Raw genomic sequence first — 22,635 nt, forward strand, 5'->3', positions numbered from 1 at the left:
ATTAAAAAATTTCTTAAAGACATCACCTGTGATCTCACAACACAAAATTAAGTATTGTTAATTCTGATGTATCCTCTTCCAGATTTTTCATGTATGAGTATATATATTATATATATGATGTGTATAACATATACATATATAATTAACACACATATACACATACATGTTTATACACATAGCACTATACAAAAGTGGTTTCATATTGCATATACTGCTCTGTAATCTGCTTTTATCACTTAATAGCATATTGTAAACAATTTTCTATGTCAATAATTGTATTTATGCAACATCAGAAAAGACAACAAGAGCAGAAATGCAAGCCCACCCCAAGCCCTCCAGGAGTCACAGCATGGACTCTTTGGACCCCACTTTTCGGAGTCATTTGCTTCTAACTGATGGGGAATCTACAGAGACTCGCTCTCGGGAATGTGCCAGTGCTGTCAGGAAGACAGAGAAAGGCTTCTGAGCTCTACCTTAGGAGGAGTGGACACTACACAGTGGAATTCCCCGAACAGATGAAGGGTGTTCAAAGGCACCGTCTGTACAAAAAGAGTGGCTAATGTCTACGATCGCAGGAAAATTCCTAAATACCTCATTTCCAGAAAACACTGCCCTGCGTGTTTTCAAGACAGGAGTTAATTCATTAATTGCAGCTAAGGACAAACGCAGCCCATTGGCTTAGGTTCTCTAGACTGGCCGAATTTTAAGATGTGAAGGAGTTTTATTCTTGGAAATCAAGTCTTTTAACTTTAAACTCTAACTACCTCTCTCCCGAACTACAGCATACCGAAGTCCTGCTCATTAGCTTCTTTGCACAACATGATCATGTGCTGTTGAGAGAAACAAGCTTTTCCGAATCCCCCCGCTGCTTCCTCTTCCGGTTTGTCCTGACGCTGACTCTCCCTCACCGCTCCCCAGCAGAGCCACACGCAAAGGGTTACTCCGGAGTGTGAGTGAGGAACACAGGCCACCCTAAACCACAGGAAGGGCATAGGGAATTTCTTCCTCGGAACATCTGTCCTCCTAGGACCTTAAAAATGCACAAGATGAAAAAGGTGCTGGGCATTCAAAGTCAGACATACCTGGTTTCATGTTATACTTGGAGGGAAAAAATATATATATGCCCATATGCATATATTTTCTCTCTCTCTCTCTCTCTCTACATATATATATATATATATATATATACACACACACACACACATGGAAAACAGGAACAGAAATGGACAATGGAAAAAGACACCTCCAAAAAGGAACTTGCATTTTATTAAATTAGTTTGCTGTTCTCCTAAAAGCATAAATTCCAGGACAAAGCCATAAAGTTGTTTCTGGATAAGATTTTGATTCTTTTAGGGGTGAACGTGAGACTAATAAAAATGGAGAAAGAAATAAAAATTAAGCTTTCTAAATCTAGGAAAGCTGGGGAAAGCAAATAATGCAGCAACAATGCAGAATGGTTTGACCCCAGCCAACAGTGTAGAAAAATTAGATGGGATTTAAAAATATACATCAAGACAAAAAATGCTACACATCACTAACAGCACAAATTTCCAAGCTACTGAAATCCTTTTTTGTGTATATATACTTTTATAAAGTCTGGAATTATCACGTATATGGACAGTAAGAGAAGCCAAATAATTTATTTCAACTGTGCCTGAAAAGAGGCAAAGGGCTTCATAGAGAAACTGACAAGACCAAGCAAGACGCCCAGATGACATAAATCCTTAGGTATTAAAGGAATTAGGTAATAAAGTTACGGAATCATTGCCATTATTTTAATAAGTCAAATAGAAGGAAAGTCCCTAAATGCATTTTATTTGAAAGGGTTTTGGGGTTTTGCGGGAGTCAGCGTTTGTCTTTTTAATACAGATTGAATCATGTTATAAGGAAAATTCTATCCAAATGGATTTAGTACTTGCCAATAACCAGCATCCATCTGAGATTCAGATCCAGAAAAATTATACAACTTAAAATGCAGGCAGGGTAAAGCTTCAGAAAGTGATAATGAGATTCCTCCAAGTCGGACCAGTTTCCAAGTTCTCAAGGAAGGCTTCTCTATCGTGTGGTGGGGCGCTGGCTCACACCCAGGACTGTGCATGTGACCACAGTGGTGGGGAAGAAATGGGCTTGGTGTCAGGACAGCCAGAGAGTCGGGGTCAGTCCATCAGTACCCCCTCCCCATCATTAGCTGGGTGACCTTGAGTGAGTCCTGTAATCTCTCTGAGTCTCTCTGAGTCCTGTAATCCTGGACTATGAAACCTGGAAAGTGAGGCCTATTACGCCATGCACACTGAATTTAAGACAGTATTTTATAAAATGTCATCAAAATATAAGCTAATGTTATCATTTTTAACTGTTAACATTCTCAGAAAAATCCTAAAGAGTCTGGGAGCAATGAAAATGATTTTTAGCCCATGCCAGGCAATCTGAAACTTATGCTGGAAAAATATTTTGAAATTATAAAAGGCAAAATCAATTACATTTATGGTAAGTTTAAGACGCTATAGTGGGGAAAACTGTCACTGATTATTTACTGTGTGCCTAATCCCATGCTTAGGGCTTTACATAGATTACCTGAGTTTTAATCCAGGGTAGTCAAGTGATACCCCAGCCCCATCCCTCCAGTCAGAGAATCCAGGCTTACAGAGACTGAACTGCATATCCAAGAACTCCCTAAAGAATGGTAGAAAAACCGCCATCCACCCCAGAAGGTCTGAATCTAGACACTGCCCCCTAGACCGATCCTAGGCCTAAGCATGAAAGACAGGAAGATAATGGCAATACAAAGATAAATAATGGCAGGAGGAGGCCATACCAACAGTAGAAGCCCTCCTAGGCAAACCATCAGACCCGTGGTGATCATATTCATGGGAAGTCAGTAAAAGCAGAGAATCACAAAAATGACACACATAAACTTTAAATATTTTACATTTTTTTTAGAAAGGTAAGTATACACTCATTTGATAAAACTAATATTTGAAAGTTGTTTAGAAAAAGAAACAGTTTTCAAAACCTATGTTTAAAGCACATACATTCTTTATATGTCATCACACGGCTGACAACCAACTTGATAGAACAAAACTCCTCTTGGGGCAACTTTGGATGCTGAATGAGGAGAAGATTTGGACTCTAGACTTAATATCAGACTTGTACCCATCTTTGTATTTTGATTTTTCTGTTTCTGTCATGATCTGAAGGATTTCTCCCCTGATGCTAAGGATATATTGCAATAACTAGGAATCATTAATTCACTATTATATATCATCTTTCTATAAATCACCAGAACATTCAATTTGTCTGGGATTGTTAATTAAACCATGTTCTTAATTACTCTCTTGTAGTTCAGAATTTTTTCAGTGTTGTCAACCTCAGGCAACATTTTTTTCTTCTCCAAGATTTAGTAAATGCTGAACTGGGAATTTCACTCACCACTAAAGGCTACACTGAAAAAAAAGAACCCTCCTTTAATGGTACTGATTTTTAACGATTACATGTTACCTGTATCTTGTCTTCTGCTTTTTTCTAAAATGAAATTGCAATATTATTTTTTCAAATGTTCTCTAGCCCCTTGATCCATAACTTGGAACAAAGAAGCTGCATTCTGTTATAAAACCTGGCATTTATTTAAATCACTTTCTTTACATTATTCATACCCAAAACGTGAAGAAACCTTCAAAGTTTTTGTCATAAATACAAGGCGAGCGAAATTTTACATCACAGTTAGAAATTTTTTATCACATCTACACACATTCCACACATCTACACATGCACTTCTTGAAAGAAATTTTCATGAAATACCCTTACAACATACAATGCACACTGATATTTTCTGTCCTATTTCATTCAATTTGATTCCATTCTTTAAAATCCTTTTCCCCAACTCAATTTATTTCATGACCCACCAACAGTCAAAATCCACAATATGAAAAACACTGATTAAAAAACAAAAAGCATAGGCTTTTCAGATGTCTATTTTCTTCAAGTGTTTCCTCACAGAAAGTGTAAATTCATGGGAAAAAAATCAATGTATAAAATAATTCAGAGTCTGTCCATGCTGATTTCAGTGAAGAGGACTTACCTTGTAAAAACAAACAATTCATATCTCTTGAATCTTGGGCCCTTTCTCTTTTGCCAATGATAGAAAGTCAGAATTTGGGATTCCACGTGCATGGCTAGAGGCAGCTGCAGAGATTCTTTGCTTGGATTTGGTGTATGCTGGTCCATTTCCTTTATATTTTGCAATCTAGTTTCCTGGAAAACATAAATTAGAACTGTTTCAACTCTAATGGAGAGCTATTTCCTAATAAAATTTCCCTACCAATAAGTGACTTTAACTTCTTTGTAAATTTTTAAGCAGCAGATTGATCAGTAGGTAATTTGCTCCTTCTAGAGCCCGACACCTGGGTACCGTGGCTTTTTCCTACACTTAAGTCATCCATGAATTGCTATAAAGCTTTCAGAGCTGTCAGTCCTTGTGGTGTAGGGCCAAGGCCTTTTCTGTAAATACTGGTCCATGGATTCGCATTCTGTGTATTCTTTCTTGCCTAAACCATACCAATAATACATCAGCTCTGATAATTTGGTGTTTTTGTTTTTTTTTAAGTAAAACAAGAATTTAAACACACTTGGAAAACGGTATGGTGACAGAACCTTCTAGGTGTTACAATTTTTCCCAAAGCATTTACAATTTTCTTACTACCTCTCATTTGACTTTAGTGCCTTTGAAGCGGCATTCCCTAAATCTAAACTGTGCAAGTAGATTTTCATAGAAACGACAAAAAGTAAATACATTATTATTTTCACATCCATAGCACTGGTTTATGTAACGTTTAATTACATTACGTAAGTTTAATAACAAGAGAACATTGCTACCCACAACTGGAGAATATATAACTGACTGGATAAGCAGACAATTCAGGTGGAACCGTAAGTGCAATCACAGATGGAAAACATGGCAGGGGTCTACCGGCAACGAGCATTCGGAGTGTGGTTTACAGAAGAAATGGAAAGCATTGGACAACCCAGGAGGAGGTCAAGAGGAGACAGGTTAAGAGAGGTTCTGCTGTAGCACAGTAGGTGTATGGACAAAGCCTGTGGGAAGCAGCCAGGAAGGTCCTGAGGCAAGAATCAAAGTGTTGCCACTTTATTTAGGAGATGCAATCCCATAGTGGTAAAGGTTAGGGGAAACTGGAAATAAAGTTAGGAAAGATACTGACGGACACAGTGCAATGCAGGAGCTACCCCTTCACAACGTGCAACAAAGTGACACAGCTGGAAACTCAAGAGGCATGTTTGCTTACCATGCAAGACTTCTCTGGGAAGTCTGCAAAGAGCAACTACATCTCTAAACAGCCCAAGAAAGGGCAAAAGGAATTGGAATTTATCGACCCTGTGACTCTTCCTAGTGAAGGGCCGCCCACAGTGAGTTGTTGATCCTTTTGGGCCTTTGACTGCATCCTCTAGACCCTCTTCACCCAATCAGGAACCCAGAACCCACGTCCCATGAGAGGCTTATAAGTTCCAGCTTCAGAAGTCGAGAGTGGAGGGGCTTGGCAGGTGAGGCATGAAGGTACCGCAGGTTCAAGGCTGCTATTTGGACTCCAACCTGAGCTCAGGGAACCCACTGGGATGCCGGCAAAGGATCAAATGGAATTATCCAGAAGGTACGCAGCAGTGAGAGAAAAGAAGGGGGCAGTTGGAAGAATCTGAGAAGGTGCCCAAGGTTTATGCCCAACACTACGCTTAACAGAGGAAGCTCTGTGTTTTGAAACACAGAGAAGTGGAGTATGGATATTCCAGGACGAAAGAATCATGCATTTTAAAAGACCCAATGGAAAGAAATAGTGCAGCTTTTTCAGCAGAGTGCAAAAGCAGCATGTAGCTGGCATGGGGGGACATACTACAGAATGAGAGGGAAGAAAGCTCAGCCCATTTGATTGCAGCATCCCCACCACACTACAACTATGTGCTGGGCATAGTGTACAGGGAATGAGAAATGAAAGAACATACCATCAACTAGAAGCCTCTAAATCAGTATGTTTTTTCACACATCTGGCCCCAGCTGACACCCAGGGGTCCTGGTTTCTAGTCCTCATCCACTACATTCCATGTCCACTAGAGAATATCCTCCTCATGAGAAAAGGGCTTAGCGAAAAGACAGAATACAGATAAGCCTTAGAGAAAATAATACTGCATTTCTCCCAAATAATGCCGCCTACATATTTCACAGAATTAATGTTGACAGAATTCACAGAGTTTAGGGAAAAGCAAAAGCCAGGGTACACGTGACTTCTTCCAGCCATTTCAAAGCTCACAATTTCTCTGCCATTGGTAACCTACCGTGGCCAATTCATTTCATGCCTGTCTACTCTGGTAAAACCTTGGAATGAATTGAATTGTTACAAAAAGGTGAAAATTAGGAATGCCAAGAGTCATTTGATGCAGCTAATTAAGAGTCGTCATCTCTGCGGCTTTGCACGTGCTCCTGGCTTCCTTTACCTGTAAACTTAGTTTCTGAAGTTAGGTCTGATAAGACAATTGTGAAAAATTCCTTCGCCTGTTGTCAAGGAGAAGGTCTTATCTCTTTACACTGGAGTGTTAGAGAAAAATATCCACTATCAAGTGATCTTTCTGTTATTGGAATTATTTTGATCAAACTGAAACCCTGCAAGCTAGAATTTAGTCCAGCTATGTGCTGGGCGTAGGGTACGGGGAATGAGAAATGAAAGATGGACCTGCCCCTCCAATGGCTTCCACTGCATTTAGGTTAAAATCCAAGGGCCTCTGTTTCACTACAATAAAAAAAAAAAATGGGGGGAAAACCTTCCAGGCTCCGTAGGTGTACTGGCAATGTCCTACCGCTCTGACCTTACCTCCATTTATGTCCGCATCACTCATCACCCCTCCTTAGTAGCCAGCTCTTTTCCTGAAACATATACCTTTCTGCTCCCACCTGAGGGACTCTGTCTTTGTGGACCCCAGTACCTGGAATGCTCTCTTCTTCCCAGTTCTCTATGTAACTTAGCTCCTTCATGACGTGATATGTCTGCTGGAAAGTCATCTCGTCCCCAAACCCTTCCCAGACTCACATGTATCCGTTAGGATGTTTTCAGCAACGAGTAACTAGGAAGACCTGACCGGAAATAGGTAAAACAGTTTTAGTAACTTGCACAACACATAGCACAGAGGAAGGATAATTCTGAGGCTGGATGCCCCGGCAGCATTAGGACTTCATCCAAAACCCAGGTCCTTTCCAACTTCCCATTCTGCCACCTGCAGCAGGTCAGCAATGCTCCCTTCAGGGCCACAGGTGACTGCCACTGTTCCAGACATCACATGAGGACACAATGGTCTTCAGTGAAGAAGATAGGTTTTTTCTTTCCTTGGAGCATTTTTATTAGCAAGAAAAACTTATATCAAAAGTACCCCCAACTGGCAACTCTCTGATCCCATTGGCCAGGACCGGCTTTACTGAAACTGATCACTGGCAAGAAGGAAGAGAATGACCACGACTGATACTAGGGAGGAGCCTGCGGAAAGGTCACATTCCCTAAGGTGAGCAGAGGGTAAGCACCCAGAGAAAATCAAAGCTGTGCCAGCAAGCGCGAGGAGGGAGGACAAGGTTGGGGAAGGAATGGCAATTAAAAACGACAGAAGCAATGATCGTAGCAACTAATCCAAAACAGCCCCAGGCACTCTTTAGCATCATGAGCCTTTTAATTGCTACACAGAACTGAGTGTAGCTTCCCTTGTTCACTTATTTGTGTATTGTCTGATGCACCCACACAAATATAAGTCCCATGATGGCCAGGATCTTGTCCACTGCATCACCAGGCTATTCCTGAGCACCAAACAGTCCCGACACATAGTAAGCATGCAGCGAATGTGTCTGAAAGAATGCATGCATGCATGTGTCCGTGTGCATGCCCATTCTGCCTGTGTACTCTTTGTGGTAGCTTGATATTCAACTTGACAAGCAGAAAAATCCACCAGGACTAAACCAACACCATTTCAATATCCGTAACCTTAGGAGACAGCCACTGAGCTCCTAGAACACGTCTTTCCTGATTTCAACAAACCTTTACAGGGAACTCAAGACAGAATGCAACACTTTTCTCCTAAATTTTGCTCCTTCTCCAGTATTTGCTGTTTTCATGATGATACCACTACCCATCCAGATCCCAAGACAGAACCTGGGGTATCTTCTCCATTCCTTCTCTTCACTTAGTCAATCCCACACCCTGCAGTCAATTTCTGAGAATCTTGAAAATCCATCCCCTCCTCTCAATTTTCACTGTCACTGATTTAGTTGGTTTGTGTTAAGTGAACTCTAATATCATTGTCAACTCAACTTTCTATGATATTTTGACTTCTATTTCCCTATTTCTAGAACCCAGCATTAAAACACAGCTATCAGAAAAGGCCTGAGTTTGTTATTATTTTGAATCACCATAATATCAAGAACATACTTCATTTCTGCTTTTTCTGTCCTTGATAAGGTTACATTTGAAAGGACAAGGAGGAAGAAAGGACGATTTAAGCTGTTACTTTAAATGGCCATTTCTTAACAGTGGAAGAAAAGCTAGAGCATAACTCTGGGCTTTTAGCTTGATACTTAGCCAATTGTGCAGTGTCCAATCCTGTAAAAATCCATTAATATATAAAATAAATGAAACAAAGATAGTCCAACATCTTTTATGACTTTGGGATGCTAGCCATGGAGAACTTTTTGCTTCCAAACACATATCATAATTATTGAGATGATGTTAAAGAAAATGTATGAACAACAGTGATTCCTTCCTTTGTCTCCCAATCAGAAAAGTCCATTTATCCTCTGAATTCCCAGAATGCTTGACATGGTACATTCATTCTCATCCTCTCTAGTCTATGTTAAATTATTTCTGACTTTATTATATCTCCCCTACTCACCTGTGAGCTCACTGAAGGCAAAACCTAAGTGTATTAGGTACTTTTAACTCATTAGGGTCATACATACGAAACAATCATTCTCTTTTCCAATAACTGCTTTAGCCATACTCTGCTGAAGCCCTCTCTCCCATCCCTTGATGGCACTTGGGTAGAATACATAATTTCATGGTTACTTTCAGTAATTAAAAATCCTTTCTATTCTAAAATTTCAATTTCACGTCTAATACAAAGTTAACCTCCTGTCTGTGGGCCAGGCACGTGATTTGAAAGAATTTGAGGGGGAGGGTGTTTGGTCTGATTTGTCACTTCCTTCCCCTTCTCCCTTAAGGCAGGCTCTTAGCTCCTCAATAGTTGGGAATAAAGAAGAGATGGGGAACAGGGAAAGGGCAAAGGTTTCCTTCCTCACTTGGATGTGATGAATCCTCCCTACATTTGCTGCTTTGGACCACCGATGCCTTTTCTATGGTGAGCATCTAAAGCTGACTCTGCCGAGCGCCTCCCTCCAGTGCTCTGCCAAGTCCCCCCAAAGCACAGATCTCTCCCACTGAAGTCTGGCTTGGCCTCTTCAGTCTCCTGCTCAGCTCCCCCTGGAGTTTCAGGCTCCCCACACAGTAAACAGCCCAAGTGGATCAATCCCAGTATGTTCTGTGACATCCTCTTAAACTCCAGAAGCATCACAGTTTGGGAGCATGCTGAATGATGAGAATGTAGACGTCCCAGCTGCCAGGCTTTCCTGAGCTTTGCCAACTCAATCCCATTCCTATCTCTTCTATGCCAGAGGCAGATCCACTACTTAAGAACAGGCGTGATAACCAAGGACTAAACTGATCATCCCCACTTCTTGTGGCTGGCCGCAGTCTTTGGGATTCTCTGGCAGCCCCTATCACTTGACTTTGCAGGCAAGGAGTGAGGTGGTTCCTTCTGACCTGAACATTCTCCGTCAGCACACCACCACCACCAAAGGCTTTCTCCCTTCTTCCTCCCCATCCTCTCCTCTGTAAACTGGGAGAGGACCCAGGACATCACTATGGTGAGGGTCTCTCTCGCTCCTTTGGGGGAATGTTGGAAGTTTTCTTCAGATGCAGGAAATAACGGCCTCTTTGCTCTCTACTCAGGACACTAGATGCCTATTCTGCAGCTACAGGAGAAAGTCCTGCTCAACATCCTTCCCCTCAGCTTATGTTTGCTGCTGCTGGGCAACAGATTACTGCAAATTCAACAGCTTCCAACAAGCTACACCCATTATCTCACAATTTCCATGGATAGGAATCTGGGTATAGCTCTCTTGTTCCCGCACTCAGGTTCTCACAAAATTATGATCAAGGATCTGCGGAGCTGCATTTGTATTTGAGGGCAAGTATTACATGCTACAATTTAACCCAAGAGGGCTTCAGCAGAGTATGGTTAAAGCAGTTATTGGAAAAGAGAATGATTGTTTCATATGTATGACCCCAATGAGGCTTGCTTGGGAAGAATCTGCCTCCAGACCCACTCAGGGTATCCCCAGAATTTGTTTCCTTGCAGGTGTATGATTCAGGTCTGTGCTTTCTTGCTTGCTGTCTTCCAGAAGCCACTCTTCACTCTTAGAGGCCACCCTCAGGTCCATGCCACGTGGAGGCCTCCACAGGCCCTCCCATAAATTGCAGATCACTTCATCAAAGCTGACAGAAATATCTCTAACCATTGTCTGCTAGGACAGAGCCTTCTTTAAGGTAATACAGAGAAGGGAGTGAATATGACATCACTTTCACCATATTCTGTGATCTAGAAACAAGTCACAGGTTCCACCCACACTCTAGGGGAAGAGATATACAAAGGTGTGATTCATCAGGGCCACCTTAGGTGTGTTTACCACACACAGGTTCTCTCCTTCCTTCCATATGTCAATGGTCTGATACCTGCAAACCACACTGTGCTAAGTGAGACAGAAAGATTAAGGCCAACCCCTGTCCTGGAGAAGATCATACACAAATGCAAGACCATCCTGTGAATGGTTAAATTGTCGCGTGTAAAAATTGCCCCCGTGTTATATAAAAAGCATCAGCCCAGAGCCAGGAGCCCTAATTTTACATGATGAAGACAGAGAGTTCATGGAGGAAGTGCTGTTTGCATAGGCTTTTGAAAGGGGAGGTGGGGGAGGAGGGGCCACAGCATTTGGCACAGTGCTTTACCTATATCAGCCATTGTATTCAGTGAATGTGTATTGAACAAAAAGCTAACAAATATCACAAAGAACTAAGCTTCCAAATGAGCACAGTAAAGACTTGGACAAACACCTGATATCACAGCAATTCCAACATACAAATTAGTGCAGGGTTGGTGTTAAAGGTCTAACTGGTCACATCCTGCACAGGTCTCAAGAACTTGGAATGCTTCAAATATCAGTCCTTTCATTCCATATCTGTAAAGAATTTAGGTGGCCAGAGAGAAGAGAGCAGAGGAATGTACTCCCAGAGCTAAGAAAGAAGAGTGGAACGATGGAGCTCAGGGCAAGACATTGGCAGAACACCCTTTGGAGAAGGGAAATGGACAGAGAGACAGGTGGTGCAAGCCGATGAAATGCACAGTCATCCATTTCTGAAATTTCTACTTTCAGACAACTTACATTTTCATATACCACATGCTGACACCATAAACTGCCTTTGATATACTAAGGGAAGATTCTCCTATGAGCTGACAAAGGAACGCTTTGAACTGTTTAACAGCAGTACTTGCCAAGTTTCCTTCTGATAATGTCACCTCCTAGGGCTGACAATAGTGTTTAGTGCATAAATATGAATATAATAGTGCAACGATCTTAAACATGGTTCTGGGGACCCACAGAGCTTCCTCTGAAACCCTTGCGCTCCTGCCCTCATTGTGAACAAGATTGCTCTATTCCTATATGTTTTACAGAATGGGAATCTGGGAAGATTTCACCTGAAGAGAGTTCCATTGTTTTGTTTATTTTTCCCCCCAAACCATTGTTTTATTACACTATGTGTTTTTTCTTAAATGAGAAATTGTTAAAATACAAGTCATGACACAAATGATTGGTAGCATAAGACTCATAAATATATTATAATCCAAATTAAGATGTATTCTTTAAGCACACCCAAAGCAGTAAAGCTTTGCTTCAACTCAGTGTTTAATGAACTTGGCATAGGTCAACCACACATGCAATTAATTGTGAAGGGAAAGAAATGAAAGTTTAACATAAAAAAGATCATTAATGATATGTTGCTGAAGATTGTGACTAAAAGTGAAGATGTAATTAGGAATTTTATAGTATTTTAACTTCTCTGGAGTGGAGCTCACATCATAACAGGAATGCCTGCATCTTTCACATGTTTGAAATTAGCACATTCATGTTTTTAGGAATGTGTGTGTACAAAAATGGGAGAATATCTGCAAAAACCAAAGTGTTTTCATTAAACAAACTCATGAGTTAATGACTGCCTCCAATTAGAGTGTCTTGGATGTATTCTCAATATGTACAACACACAACATATCCTTTCTTTTGGTTTTAGTTTTATTTTCAATATCCATCTCCTGACTCTGAGCTGGTGCTTTGTACATAACTACATATGGGCATTTATTACAGCTACGATTTAGCAGTTTCAATCTGCTTTCCTTTATTCTTAATTCTGGTCTTTGTTTTCACTAAGAATTCTCATCATTTTGCTTGCGTTATAGCAAATCAAGGAAGAAAGCTTAAGAGAATCACGGCAAATATTTCTCACCCTGGTCCCGTGCTCTTTTCCTGCCTGCTTCATTTCAAATTATCCAAAGCATAGGGAGTTTCTGATCACCACAATAAGGAGCCAATAAGGAACACGGGGTCTTGTTATTAGGAAATAAATGTAATGGAGAGCCCCATTGCTTGGCAGCAACAAAAACAATTAAAACAAATAGAATCACCATGCAGAGGATGATCTACCCCTTCAAACATTAAAAGAATGAGAAACCTAGGAAGGCTTAGTGGGTAAATACTTTGACGGGCAGCAACGCAATCATACCTTCTCAGTTACCGTTTTATTGCATTTCTTTGCTTTCTGAATCCTTTCAACAAAAAGCCTTTCTCTCTGCAAATATTCAGCAATACAACAAACAAACATAAAACACCAATCATGGGTATTGCACCATCCTAAGTGCTATGATGATACAGAGGTGAGCTCACCTGGGAGCTTAGAGTTTAGCAGAGGAGCTAATTCATGCTATCTAACAAAAAAATAAAAATATATGAGTGTTCAAAGAGAGAAAAATAAGAGGCTTTTGGAAAAGGTAGCATTTGAGCTGGTTTTGAAAATTTGGGAAGATTAAGATTCACAAACATAAAGGCAACCCTAGTAAGAATAAACGTGAATAAACATGCCAAAATGATAAAGCACAAACTAGTTTAGGAAATGAAACCTAGAACTTGGCTTTGGAGACTGAAAGGGTCAGTTTTAATTGCTCGCTGAAACATCTTGGAGGGCACAAAGGAATCTTTTCTCTGGGATGCTGAAACCTGATGATGAGAGGTAGACACTACTTTGGTGTACCGAGGCAGAGCATCTCTCCCTGTGCTGTGCCATTCTTTCCTTCCGTCTTCATGCTGTGTTTAAGCCCAGTTACTCAGACACTTAAGCCACCTGTCCAAAAGCTTCTAAGTTCCAAAGCCTGCTTTCAAATTGAAATCTCCATCATTTTAAAGCCTCCCCTCAGTTAAGACCAGCTGCCTACATTACCTCGCCACCCCCACTTAACTGTTTCCTCTAGCTTTAACCACCATGGGAGCCCAATATGTACACATCCCACCCACACCTTGCTAGGCAACCACAGCACTGGAAAAAAGAAGAAGCACATGCTTAATTCCATGATTTGACCTTTGTTCTTATTACTTCTGTGCACCATTTTAAGTAACAAAGAAGGAAGTAGCCACTAGGTGCATTGCCTGGGCCAAAGCTTGTCACATGGGTCAATTTATAATAACACATGGAAAATGTGAACACCCAACCTTTAGGGCACAGTAAACTAAGGAAAGAAGAAAAGATATTTAATATCGCAATGATATACTTTGCTATAATACATCAAGATATTTTCAAGCTTCTGACTGGGAAAGATCTTCCCAGCCCCAGTGCGGAAGAGCAAACAAAGACGCCCCCCCCCCCGCCCCGCCGCCTTACAAATGAGCAATAGGCTACTCCATAGTGAGTGAAGTTAACCTTCAATGAATATGTGTGAGCTCATGAAGTCTGGGTTCCCTTCCTAGGCATCATTAACATGATATCTTCCTGGATGGCTTAAACAACAAACATTATTCTCACAGGTCTGGAGATTGGGAAGTCCAACATCAAGGTGCCAGCAGATCCCATGTCTGATGACAGCCCCCTCCCTGATTTGCAGATGGCCATACTCTCGATGTATGCTCAGTGGCGGACAGCAGACAAAGAGAGAGAGAGTGTGTGGATAAAATGAGAGTTCCTGTGGCCAGGATTCTCACCTGGCCCTGGTTGACTAGCTCACTGCACACCTGTAAGCAATACATGACTTTTGACTCTATAAAAAGAGCTCTACCCAGTGCTCTGTGTGCAACACTGTGGCAGGGCTGCAAGGCTGCAGGAGAGCAAAGCAGAGGCTGGAGTAGTGGCAGCGCCAAGGACAGAGGCCAAGAGGACAGTTGTGCGGACAGAAGAGCCCAGAAGCAGAGACCGACCGGCTTGCTGCATGCAGACTCGCTCTGAGTGAATGGGATTCTAGTGACTGACCTGCCACCTGGAAATAAAGTTGGGTATAACCCTTTCACCCCAAGAACGTTTTGCTGTCAATTTCTTTGGTCACACTGAATCCATAGCGAACTTGCCCGAGGCTAAAACCCATTGGCAAGACAGAGAACAAACTCTCCTGTCTCTTCTTATAACCCATCCATGAGGACTCCAATCTCATGACCTAAGAATTCTTAAAGACCCCACCTCCTAATATTATCACCGTGAGGGTTAGGATTTTAACATATGAATTTAGGGAAGGAGACACAAACATTTAATCCATAACACATGGTCTTTACAATCACTCAATAAGGAAGGTTTTTTTCCTCTTGTTTACATATTAGGACTCTCAGCTCAAAGAGGTTACGTAATACACCTAAAGTCCCATCACAAATTAATACCAAGTAGCAAGCAGAAATTCGAACCTCAAATTCAAACCCACTGGAGCCTAACTCCTAACTTTTGGTCCCTGCATGAAGCTATGTTGGTCCCTGTAGAATCTACACCACATGGTCTCCCCAACCTGGCCTTGCCTTCTAAGGCATTTAAGACCACAACTCATTTACCTCATTATTCTTCAAACCTAATGTGTTTGCCCCCTACCTGCCTGCCCCCTACACCCATCAATAATCACAAACATGAAGTGCGTCTTCATTCTCCATGCTTCTGTTAATGCTGATCTCAGCCTGCCTTTCCCCTTTCTCCACCTACGGAAAAGGCTTCCTATTAGGGCCTTGGCTCAGCATCGATGCCACCTTCCAAAAGAAGCCTTCGCAAATCCCGCCACTAGAATTAATCATCTTATATTAACAGTGCACATTGCTTTCCCCTCTTCTTTTAAATTACCAGTGCACATTTCTCTTTCTGCCTTTTCTTTTTTTTCTTTTTTTCTTTTTTGCATTTGCATTTGCTATTTCATCCACATCCCTAAAGGCTAGAACCTCTTTGACTCATGTCTGCATCCCACATAGTATCTACCCAAATGCACAGACAATCGGGAAGGGAAGAGAGGAAGTAAGTAAAAAGGAGAGAGGGTCCAGAGCTGAGCCCAGTGGAGGACAAGATAGGGATGTGGGCAGAGGCCAGGGAGGAGCTCTGGTTGGCCAGAGCTATTGTGGCAGCAATATCTTAGATATCATTCATCAGGATAAACCTTCTGGGCTCTAGTCTCCCATGTGAACCCTAATTAGCTAGTTGACTTTAATCAAATAGGTTTACCTCTCTGGGCCTCAGGAAACTTGCACATAAAAGGAAAGAAAGCAGTAAATCTCAAGGGACCCTTCCAACCCCCTGAACTCCATGTATCTATGCCCCACCTCCAGGCTCACTGCCATCACTCCTAAGATCACAGTGATCGTGTTGTGGGGTCACTGCCTGCCTCCTCCATCAAACTTTGAGCTCCTCCAGAGTACTGTGCAATGGGTCTCATTAACTGCTACCTCCCTTGCACTTACCATTGGACCTGGCATTATTTACTGAATGAATGAATGAATGAATGAATGGCCTGAAGGAATGAAGAGTTCTAACAACCCAGCAGAAATCGGCCCAGACAGAATTAATGTAGCAGTGATTTCACAGCTCTGGTGACAGAGTGGGGTCTGAGCAGGCTGCCCATATTTCCCCATCTGCTGGGACAGTTCCAGCTTTCACCTGTTGTCCCAGTGAAATTATTATAGCACCACCTTTCCCTCTCACACACCTTCCCATTGGATGTTAAATCAATAGTCACCCTGAAAAGAGGGAACCCAGTGCTTTCAGCACTGACCACATACCAGATGCCTGCCCTACATACTCTGTGTCATCTACCTCAAAACCATTTATTATGAGTATTATTATGCCCATTTTACAGATAAAGAAACTGAGGCTCAAAACGTTTGTACAAATGGTGTCTTTCCTGAGGGTTTCAGCCCCAAGAAAGTTCACTATGGATTTGGTAAGACCAAGAATGATAATGGAATGTAATTGGAGTAAAAAGGTTTATACCCACCTTTATTCTCTCAGCAGTTGGTCAGGCACTAGGATGACATCTGCACCCAGCAGTCTGCAGGCCCGTAATCTACCTCCATCTCTGCCTCTGCCCAGGTCACTGAGCAGAGCTCTTTATATAGTGATTCAGTCAATAATAGCTCATAGCCAATGGGTATGGAAGTATTAGCTTAGTGGCAGGCCAATTAAATCATGAAGCAGTTTAGGGTCAGGTGAGGATCTTGGCCATAGGAACTTCCATTTTCCCCACAAATGTGTAAAAACCTCACAGCCATTAATAAGTACAAGCTAGACTCACATCCTGGATCACCCGGATTCAAAGTCCTGCTATTTCTGCTCTGCCATATGGTTGGATCCAACTCTTACCTCCTGGTTCATGTTTTTCTGGGCACTGTCCACTCTCCAAGTCCCAGGATGGCCACAGTTTCCATTTTGTGGGCTGAGTATGCCTCTCCCCTCTTCATCACGCTACCTCCCAAGACTAAGTCTATAAGAGAAAATTGTGCTCTGTAAGGCAAAAAGTAGGAGCCAAACACTCCCTGGGCGTAACAGCTGGCTGCAGTCTAGGGAGGAGGACGCCAGGGAGGATGCATGCGCAGCAGGCTCAGGGGCAGTGCCACATGGGGGCTTCTCCCTAGACACCTATTTAATGGAAAAAGATAGTTTTCTTGGTCTGTCTGTCAGGTTTGAGTCCTGATCAGCCACTTATGTTTGGTGTTGGGCTTATTATTTAAGCACTCATAGCCTTAGTTTCTTCATCTGTAACAACCCTTGCACTGGCTATCACAGGAAGATCTGTTTTCATCACCCACTGATAGAGAGGGGCAGTGCAGGGCAGAGCTAGGGGTCCTCAGACTCCACCTCTCCATGAACTAGGTTCCCTGGGCAAATGCTTCTTTCATCTGGCCTCTGATGCATCCTCTAGACAGACCCTGAAGACCCTGGAGACTTTCTCTCCTCTTCTCCCACCTCCATCACTCACTCTGAATTCACAGCAATAGCTGTCTGCTCTGCCCTTTTCCCTTCCCTCTACCAATTTATTCTCCACTCTGATTCCAGATGGATTTCTTTTAAAGTGCAAATCTATTCATATCACTTGCCTACTTAAAATTCTTCCATCGTTTCTTCTTGCCCTCAGAATCAGTTCAAACTCCTTGGAGAGAATTACATGTTTGGGGTGCCCTCACCCCATCATTTCCTGCTCTCCAGCCACAGTGAATATCTCATGGTTCCATTGAGGGGCCACACTCACCCTTGCTTCAGGATCCTTGTGATCCATTTCTCTGTTTCTGGAATATTCTTCTCCTGTGCCCATCCTCCACCCCACCCCTCTCATCCACCTCTTGTCTAGTTAACTCTTTCATGTCATTTAAACGTTAGCCTGAACCTCACTTGAAAAGAAGAACTTGTTCACACCCCCATGCCAACCTAGGCCACCCAACTACAGGTATCAAAACCCCTTGTACTTCAACCCTTATGAAATTCAGGTCACACAGAATGGCTAATTCAGTGGCTCTCTTCACCTCTAGACTGGGAGCCCCATAGGAGGAGGGACCATCCCACTGTATCCTGCGCAAAGGGGAATCAGCGACAAGGCAAAAAATCCCATGTATTCACCCACTCATTCATTCATCAATTCTTTGCATTGTGATTGAGTAGGTATTTCTTTCCTCTTTCTATCACCTTTTCTCTGCTACCCCCAGGGACTGCCTGTAAGAGAGGACTGTGCCTTGTAACTCAGAGAGAAAAACCCACAAACTCTAAGCACACTGCATAGTAGGAGTGCCCTCATAGTGCAAAACGTCAAATGTCTTTGAGGCCTTCTTCCCTGATCCGACCACAGGCACCTCTTTCCTTTCACCCCCTCTAACGGCAGGATGTGAAGCTCTGCGCTCTGTCCCACACCCTTTTCCAGCAGGGGGAACAGGTAGAGCAGAGATTGGCTAACAACACAAATTTAAGGGAAGACACTGGGAAAAGGCAGAGGCTTAAAGAAAGGGGCAACAGAGTGAAAATGGCCAAGGAGTTATAAGGGGGAAAAAGGACGTTCTGGATGGATCCTAACAGACCAAGACTAACTCTCCCCACCAACAACTGGACTAGAGAAACCATCAGAACCTGTACCACTCTGTGTATTCTGGATGACTTGGAACCTGTGTATTGCTGAAGCCTGCCATAAAAGACTGATTAAATGTTTGCAAAAATTCCCTATAAATGCTTATAAATGGCTGATCATTTTGTGTACAGTCCTCCTTTGGCAAACACTGATGGCTATCCATCAGAATCCATCTCTTCTTTCCTCCACAGGAATGGAATTTAAACTGGGGTATTGCCAGGTTGTGACTACATTTCCCAGGCTCTCTTGCAGCTAACTGTGCATGCTGGGCATATGATTAAGTTGCCAAGGAGATGTGAATAGCAATGGCATGTGGAACTTCTGCACCATCTCCAGGCCATTTGCCCAAGAGATCCTGTATTTCTCTCCCCTCGAGCTGCACCACAGAGGGACCACAGAGATGAGGAGAAAACCTTGAGGAATACAGAGCAACAACATGAAACAAAGCAATCTGGTTCCATGGATAACATGAAGTGGAGCTGTGTACCAGTCTCAGCTGCACACCTCAGAAATATCCCTTGAGAGTGCGATCAATTTATCTTTCTTATCATTCTTTGGGCTTATCATTTGGACTTATCATTCTTACAGCAGATTAGCCTTTATCTTAATTAATAGAATTTTGGGGAGAGGGTTTCCATGTCAAATGTATAGAGCTGAGTTTTCAACGATTGGATTTGTGAAGCAACAAAGAGCTTCCAGAATGTGTATTGTCTTTTAATACTGGAGAGCAATTCTAACGGTGCTCCCTTGAGACTCACGTCACCAAGCAAAGCCATGCACACTGCATTCAGATGCATTTTGAGGCTCCTATGAAAATATATGCAAACCTTGTATCTATATATATCTGTTATAGCACACTTGATAAACAAATGACATTCAAGGTTCAACCCAAATTCTGCCTCCCACAAGAAGCCTTCTCCAAATTCTCCCTATAGCTCTAATCAGTCCCCCAGTACTCAGCCCTCCCATACCATCAGTCTCTCTAAATATCCTTACCTGCCTAGAGTAGTATCTGTAAGTAGAGTAGTTACCAGGTTATAAACTGCTGCATCTTTTCTTTGCCTCACTACTCATTCACTTATTGAAGACCTATCGTGTTCCAGGTACTGTGTTAGGCACTAGGAATAGAGAGATGAATGAGACACACACCTATCCTCAGAGGCTGGCAGAAGGAGAGAGACACATAGGCCAGAAATGACAATACAGTGTGGCAAGAGCTACTATAGTGACATGAACAAAGTACTGTGGGGACACAGAAGACAAGGAGCAACTAACCACCTGGGGGGAATTAGACATCTTCACAGAAAAGGGGTTATTTGATTAGTTCATAATATTTCATCTGACCACCCACCACATTTTATTTGTAACCTGTCACTTGAATAGTTATTAATAAAATAACATCAACATATTACATTATTTGATTTGATCCATACAATCAGCTCTGAAAAATGGGTGTTAACCTTACTCTGTCTTTACAGATGGGAAAACCGAGCTTCATGAAGTTTGTCCCTCTCAGGATCCCTAAGTGAGTGAATGGATTTAAGCAAAGTCTTATGGACTCACTTACCCCTAAAGTCCATGCAGTGCAGTCTCAGGAGAGAGATGCTTTATATTCACCCCAGTGACTTACCCAAGTTCCAACAATAGCAGAGCCCTGGAGTGTGGTTATCTGAGAAAGGGAACCAGTGTATCTACAAAACAATGACCTGTCCTAGTAAGCTGTCATGGATTCAAATTTCCCACTACAATTTCCTCAGAGTCAATCCTATTAGAATAATGAAGACATTATTGAAAGTGCTGTAAAGATTCAAGAAACGAAAGCACATATAAACAAAAAATGGATGGACCTAAAGAAGCCAAATACATTCCAAGGACAGCAGATTTCACCTAATTTCAGAAGGCAAAGAAGAGTCATCATAATTCAAACCACATAAGCAACGATATAATCTTTAACTTTGTTAACAGGTGTGGGGGCGGGGAGGCAAGCTCAAGCTAGGACAACACACAATATGTCACTAATTAAAAAAAAAGGATGATGCATGATGCAAACTGAACTTACAAATTTATAAACTTAAATTACAAATATGTTAAAATAAGAAGGTATGCAAAATACATAAATATTTCTCAGAGTTCACCAAGGTGTTGACAATGAATATAGTTAGATAATGTTCATTTTTCTTTATTCCCTGAAACTTTTTAAGAACATGTATTGATTTTACCAAGAGAAAGGGTACAAGGGAGACAGAGAGAGAAAAATAGAAAGAGATATATAAGTATGGTACGCAATATTAAATAGAAAGAGATCAAACAAGAAACATATAAACCATATAAACAGAAGAACATCATCAGAAAAAGTCCTTAGTCTATGTGCCAATATTAAGGCCATCTAGCAAATCCTATGGAGCCCTTCTCAGAATAATGTTCTTAGATGCATAAAATGCATCAGCTTACAAAAGAAATCAATTACATTGAACTATGGTTACCAAAAAGATGAAAAAACACAAATTTGGGATTAAATTGATACATGCTTCTTTGTTGACACCTTCAGTAATGAGTGGTGGGTCTAACTGAAGGAGTAAATAAACATAAGCACATTTCAATTGTAATAGAATGTGAATGAACGTCTAATGACAGTCACAGGTGCTGTTTGTTACTCGCATGCATCACTGAAAGACAGCCTAAATGTCAGTTAAAAATAAATGAAAATAATGGTAGTGCTCATTTTCACCCACACGCATGGACTAAGAATAGAACTTCTGTTTCAGAAACTCTATAGAAAGAGCATACTTTAGGATAATATCTGATAATATCAGACAGAAAGGCTAAGATTTGGCAGGTGACCTCCATGTACCACGCACTGTAATGCAAAGCATCACATTCATTATAAACCCACTTTTCCTTTTGCCCTACCTAGAGGACACTGATAATAGGGTAAGATTTGGAAAATAGGCTCTATTGCTGAATTGGAGCAATATTTAATAATATTAAATAACAGTCCAAACAGCTATCCTTTTTGATAGCTGAACAGCTCATTCCTAAATTCTTGTATCAACCACCATCAGAATCCAAAAGTTGCAAATAAGAATTCCAAGCTTATGGACCCTTTCTTCAAAAGCTACATGTATGTGATTTAAAAGGTAGAAATACCAAGCAGACACCTGGCACACAAACATAGCAGACAGTATGGGGCAGCTGCCCCCACCCACCCACGGTGGGAGGGGCAGGAAGGCCGCCTGCTGAGTGGGAGGGAACAAGGAAACTGATGCCCTTAGACTCTGAGAAGTGAGATGGGAGGCTCTGCAAGAGGATTCTGTCTTACCTTTTTTGTTTTTTGTTTTTGCTTCATTTACGTTTGCACCTGATTGTTTCCCTGTTTCCTCTAGGAGATGCTTTGGGTGGAGAAGAAAGACCCAAAAACTCACTGGCCCTCTGCCCCGAAGGGAGCCACCAAAGCAGGCAAAATCCGTCTCTGAGTCTAGGAAGCTCTGCTGCACAGCAGAAAGCCATTCACACTGCTTGGCTTTACAAGGGACTCGAGTTGAGCTTCTGTGGGTGGATTCTAGATTCTCTGTTATTTGGACTTCTTCCCTGAGTCATATTAAGGTATTTAAATAAGAGACCATTTGTGAAATGTCTTAATCTAAAAGCAAATGTTCAGACTGTGGGTTCAGGGAAAACCAAAGGCCCAAGAAACTAAATCAATCATGCATATTCAATTAAAGGACAGTAAAGAAAGCAACTGGTTATGGAGGGTCATGAGGACAAATAGTCTAGTAATCTGTTTAACTGCTTTATTTATTTACTTATTCACATAGCCATCTTGGTGCAAGACAGGCTTTAAGGAAGAAGCTGTGTATCTGTAGGTGAATCAAGCTCAGG

The 22,635-nt window shown here is 41.8% G+C and overlaps 1 long non-coding RNA gene across 1 annotated transcript in view; it reads right to left on the reverse strand.

Moving 5' to 3' along the window:
• Window positions 1-22,635, reverse strand: part of LOC118930157 (uncharacterized) — a 51,669-nt gene that overhangs the window by 15,284 nt on the left and 13,750 nt on the right. Inside the window, exon 3 of the long non-coding RNA XR_008997701.1 lies at window positions 4,079-4,251. This is a non-coding gene — a long non-coding RNA (uncharacterized LOC118930157). The remainder of the gene's footprint in view (window positions 1-4,078; window positions 4,252-22,635) is intronic.

Source organism: Manis pentadactyla, chromosome 5 (assembly GCF_030020395.1).
Source record: "Manis pentadactyla isolate mManPen7 chromosome 5, mManPen7.hap1, whole genome shotgun sequence".
Taxonomy (NCBI): domain Eukaryota; kingdom Metazoa; phylum Chordata; class Mammalia; order Pholidota; family Manidae; genus Manis; species Manis pentadactyla.